Source organism: Artemia sp. Qi Xiang Cuo, chromosome 7 (genome assembly GCF_049724085.1).
Source record: "Artemia sp. Qi Xiang Cuo chromosome 7, ASM4972408v1, whole genome shotgun sequence".
NCBI lineage: Eukaryota > Metazoa > Arthropoda > Branchiopoda > Anostraca > Artemiidae > Artemia > Artemia sp. Qi Xiang Cuo.
Window position 1 is genome coordinate 65,940,808 of NC_142800.1, and position 6,000 is coordinate 65,946,807.

The 6,000-nt window shown below is 36.2% G+C and overlaps 1 protein-coding gene across 1 annotated transcript in view; it reads right to left on the reverse strand.

Moving 5' to 3' along the window:
- The window catches only part of LOC148950612 (uncharacterized), a 101,546-nt gene extending 95,753 nt beyond the window's left edge, over positions 1-5,793 (reverse strand). Inside the window, exon 1 of the mRNA XM_089091668.1 lies at positions 5,654-5,793. The gene's annotated coding sequence lies outside the window, so the exon portion shown is untranslated. The remainder of the gene's footprint in view (positions 1-5,653) is intronic.
- Positions 5,794-6,000: the final 207 nt, after the last annotated feature.

Here is a 6,000-nt window from a genome sequence, read left to right on the forward strand (position 1 = left end):
CTGAGAGTGATAAACTCGCTTGCCCTTTCAGGCTTATTGCCTTTCTTGGCAGGCGAAAGGCGAGAAGTGTTTGTTTTCTTTTTTAATAAATGTATATCTCATATCTCATATGGCCAGACTTTAGTTTACACTCCACTAAGCTTCCTACTATTAGCAAATGTTCAGTCAAGGCACCAAGCACTACACTGACATTAATTTAATTTATTTCAAAGTACTTTCTCATTAGTATCCATGTGGCTTATTAACTGCTTTAAGATATGGTAAACTTCAGGTGGTTTTCCCTACACTAAGCCAGTTTTTTTAGAGCAAGACAAAATCTATCTGCTTTTTTTATAGGTATCTGCATTCATCAGCAAGAAGTGACCAAAAAGAGCCATGTTGTCAGCAATACACTTCTGGATAAAAACAAAAAGTGTTCCTTTTGATAATCTGGTTTTCTACTTTTTGGGAACTGTAATGCCAATCCATCTGTTTCAGACCCTCTTAAAGTTGGGGATTAAATTCCCCCTTCAGTTCATGTAACACTGGGGTGTTTCCCCTTTGCTCTTAGCTATGACTCTTTTCAACAACATTGAATCTTAGTCCCTGAATCTTAACCTTTGCTATAAACTTGGTTGCAGATATTAATAATCATAAACTGTTTTGAATACTCACAACTACTGCCTTTCTGTAGCTTTGAACATTGACTGAACAATGGACCCATATCTTGCCAATTTTGTGTCATGCCACCGTTTTTGTGGTGGGTACCAGCCTTGTGCTATATGAATATAGTTATTTGCTTTTCATTTACCTGTACAGCTAGGCAAAAAAGACATTTTGCCTGTATATTCTCCAGGCCAGATTGCATCTCTACCAAATTGATAACAGAATATCTTATTTGTGAACAAGGAATGTTCAAGCCAGGTAAACTGTAATAAATAGCCAGCATTAAAGTGACACGGTCAATTTTGGGGGTACTCTTAGCTTTGTCTTGGTAGGCCCCTCAATAAAGAACTAGAGCTTTAAGGAAATACCCATGGCAGAAGAAACAGGTTGCGCATTTATTATAGCAACTGGAGTTGCAAAGGATGTATATATAGTTTTTCCTGCTAGTTAAAAAGCAATTATTGGGTTTTGGGGTTCAGGCAGTAGATGCAAGCCTGCTTCACCCATGACACTTTTGTTGGTAGCTTCCATAGCCATCCAGACAGCAGCTAGAGCAAAACTGTTTTATGAGTTTAGTCTGTTGTAGCCCTGTCGATAGTTAAGATGATGGAAAATTACATCTAAACACAATACACTTACTCTTCCCAAATCCCCTTCCTGTTTCAACCATGTTATAGCTTTTGCCAGGTTTCAATGTCCTATCATATCCATAAATGCTCAAAATATGAATTGCAAGACAGACAGACACACAGACATTGATTTACCAAAAGGCCCAGGCCTAGGGGCACACAATGCCAGGGATGCAATAAATTGTCACTGAGTGATTTTTTTTTTCTTAACAAAAACTGGACTGATGTGATTTATCATCAAAGTGCCAGGTTCACTCCACTTCTGTGCTGCCTATTCACAGAAAAGTCATTTTAAACAGCACAAGAATTCCATGGCCACTTATAAACTGCCAAATGTCTCCCAAGAATGGCAGCTGAGAGTTTGGCGTCCTTTACCTAACTTTTGGCTCATCATTTGTGATTTATTCAGTTCTTCGGCTATCCCAGAATTTTTGAAGATTTCCACGAAAATATCATAAGCAGCACAATAGCGCTGCCTAAGTAAAGAAAAATGTTGGCACAACTTGTTATTTTTTTTCCTTTAGACCAGGGCACTTTGTATCTAAGGAGTTGTCGTGAAACTTTGAAAAGAGCTCATTTGATTGGAAATTCGAATGGCTAGTGTCCTTTTTAATAGCCGAAGGTGATTGGAGGGCAACTAACACCCCTTTCCCGCCCACCATTTCCCCAAACACATCCAATCAAAATTTTTAGATAGCCATTTTGTTCAACGTAGTTGATTTCTAGATGGAAATTATGTTTTTGAAGAGGACGCTCCCCCCCCCCTCCCGAGCCCTCAGGGCAAGGATTGTAAGTTATGCCCTGAGGGCATATAAGGTTTTTATAGAAAGTGTTGTCATAAAAACTTCAAAAAGGGCCCATTAGATTGGAAATTCAAAGGGTTAGTGGCCTCTTTAATAGTCGAAAGTGGTTGGAGGGCAACTATCTCCCTCTCGCACTCACCATTTCCCCAAACACATCCAATCAAAATTTTGAGATGGACATTTTGTTTAACGTAGTTGAAAGATCTGGAAATTATGTTTTTTGAGGAGGACAATCCCCCCACAGCCCTCAGGGCAAGAGTTGTAAGTTACACCCTGGGGGCAAATAAGGTTTTTATAGAAAGCTTTGTCATAGAAACTTCAAAAAGGACTCATTCGATTGGAAATTCAAAGGGTTAGTGGCCTTTTTCATGGTTGAAAGGGCAACTAACCCTCCCCAAACACATCCAATCAAAATTTTGAGATGGCATTTTGTTCAAAGTGGTTGAAAGGTCTGGAAATTATGTCTTTGAGGATGACAATCCCCCCCCAGCCTTCAGGGCAAGGGTTGTAAGCTATGCCCTGAACAAATATAAGGTTTTTGTAAAAACCGTTGTCGTAAAAAGTTCAACTTTTTAATAGTTGAAAGTAATTGGAGGACAACTAACCCCCCTCTCACGCCCAACATTTCCCCAAACACATACTATTAAAATTTTGAGATAGCCAAAATTTTGAGGTGGCATATACAAGAACTGACCCCCTGGGTATTGATTGGTACCACAATTAACTAATAAACTCCTTAGGCTGAGCACATTACGAAAAAAAAGCAAATACACCAGAATACACAAGGAGAAAAATTGATTAAACTCCTTTTAGGGGTACTGAGTAAAACAGATCATACAAATGATGTTTGTATGATTTGATTGGAACCTCCAGCTTTGACTGGAGGTTCCAGGCAAAGCTGTATTAAAAGCTGTAACATTGCTTTTTGAAACAACATGATCAGGAAACATGTTCCATGATCTAATGGACCAATTTACAAAAGAACCCTGTCCAACCTTTCTTAAAACCCTTTTCTGATACAATTTTAGTGAATTCTGCTCTGTGGCTGAATAATGGCTAAACTGATAGAAATCACTAAAAGACAAATTATCAGCACCTTTAATAATTCAAAATACATTAACAAAATCCAATCTATCCCTCCTGAATTGCAAAGATGGTAGGCTCAAACAACTTTCTCTGTGCTCATAAGGCAAGCACTTAAAATAAGGAACAAATTTTGATGCCTGTTTTTGCATTTTTTCAATAAGCTGTGAATCATATTTTCTTATTGGATATCATACAGATGTGCAGTATTCAACTATAGGTCATGTCATTGCCTTACACACCTTACTAAGGCTTTGCAGGTTAAACCTTCCTTTGATTAAAAGCAAACTGTAATTGGCTTTACATGATACAGCTGAAACTTGGTTATAAAACCTCTACTGATTATCAAAAACAATACCAAGGTCCCTAATAGAATCAAAAGAACATATTAGAAGTTCACCAATAGAATACTGGTATGCTACTGCATTGCATTCACTAGATAAAACACTGCATGACATTTTCCCTGATAAATAGTCTTTGAATTTAAATTACACCAATTAACCAATGCATTTAAATCATCCTTTAGAAGAGCTGCATCATCCTGGGAAGATATGCCCTTGTAAAGCTTTACATCATCTGTAAACATTTTATTTTACCTTATTGAATTACCTGTGGCAAATCATTTATAAATATACAAATAGACTGGTCCTAAGCAACTACTCTTAGGGACTGTACTCAAAACTCTACACTGGTTAGATAAGGCTTTGCCAACCCTAACATTCTGTGACCTATGTGTTAGGTAATCTGTAATCCAAGCCAGAGTTTTCAATCCAATCCCATAATTTTGGCATTTTTTCTACAGCAGTGTTATTGATACCTTGTCAAATGCTTTACAAAAACCAATATAAGCACAATCAAACTTTTGACCTAAGTCAGTCATCATTCCAAAATAATTAATTACCTCCAATAGTTGAGTTTAGCTCAACTATTGGATAAAATTAAAGAAAAGGCAACTAATATAAATCTTGCAGTAAGTTTCCATTAGCCACATTTTCATCAATCTTTTGATAATATAATTTCATTTGAATTCACAAATATCCTATCTTAATAACAAGATTTTCAAAATGATGGATTATGCAATATGGAACTGTCTATATTTATAAACATTTCCAAAATTGTGTTCCTTTACATGTCAGCTGAAAAAAGAAAACTCTAGCCATAGATAGCAAAATAATAATGTATTCTGCCATTTCTTAAATCTTTTCAACAAGTGTCTAATGAATTGAAAAAAAAATAGGGTAAAAAATGGATGAAAAAAGAGAAAAGGGTAAAACCTGATTAAAAAAAATTTTTGCATGGGCTATAATAAAGTAAGAATTTCATTAGTAGTGGTTTCTTTAGTTTTATATATAGCCTGAGACTAGGCTATATCTGGCACCATTAGGAGAGGGATTGTATTGCCAGAGCAAATACTGTGGGTTCAGTTGGGAGGTGTCAATTTGGGGATCTAATGGTATTGTTAGTTTTTTACTATAGTGTTTGCTTCATAAGAACTCCAACTCTTTAAATATTACAGATGTACCAATTCCAACTGAGGAGAGAGGCATTTGTTTCCTCCCCTAGATTTCAAAAATCACATTTTTTTATTTCTAATGAAAAATATCTTTTTTTGTATTTTCATTAAGAAACATAATATTATCTCTTACTCCTGAAATTTGGAGATACCCCCCCCCCCCCCTTTACATTCATTGATGTCAATTGGGGCAGGGGTATTTTCCAACTCCCTGGATTTAAAAAATATTTAATTTGATATTTTCATTGGAAAAAACAACAAAATTTCTTTCTAATCTATATTTTGAGCATACCCCCCACACCTCACTCTATAAATTTCAATGAACTGATAGGCCTAACACTGGCAAAATTTTGGGGAAACAGCACCACTGGGTCAATATCTACAAAATCATATTATTGAGTTAGGACAAAAGTGAATACACCATTCGATGCCTTTTTATATATAATAAGCATTTCTAGCGGAAATGAATTTCAGCCCCCCCCCCCCTCTCTATGCCAAGTCAGGGTTTGGTTAGGTATAGCCTATATAGGGGGGGGGCTGAAATTCGTTTCCGATAGAAATGCTTATTATGTTCGTAATCAGCATAAAAAAAGGCATCGAATGGTGTATTCACTTTATTCCTAACTCAATAATATGATTTTGTAGATATTGACCCACCACTGTACCAATCCCTCTGGCCTACCATCTAATGTAAGCCTAGGGCTTTATCTGGCCACATTGGCAGGGGGTTGGGGGCTTTAAATCAATTGTATCAGCAGCAATTATAAAGTTATCACCTATAATAGGAAGAGCATTGAATGGAAAATCTATTGGTAATGGGCTTTTCTTTTTTCCAATCTTATTTTTGCCCTCCATCATACCTATGGAAAGAAACAGATGGATGTAGATGGTTCAATAAAATTTCTTATCGCACAGTTTAGGCTCTAAAACTTTTCCTCAAGGTTTCACTAGGCTACCCTAATTCAACTTGACTAGCTTACTTTCCAAGGTAACATTCATCGCATAGAATGATATCGATAATTCCACCATAAGCCTACTTAAGTGCCTAAAGAAAGTATGAGCAGTACACCATCAATATAATTTCAAGCATTATTGTTTAGCAAGGTTAAATTCCGATACTTTTCATCGAGCGTTTCACTTTTTTGAATTTATTGCTAAGGATGCGCAAAATTTGACTGGCGTTCAATTAGCTTGTTCCAAACAGTTTTATAAATCATTATGTTTTGTATCTGAAACCTCTATGGCTTATTGCAAAATGATTGCTGTAATTTTTGGTGTTCAAAATGCGTTTGAAATTATTAAATTATGTTCAAAAGTTTTTCATTGA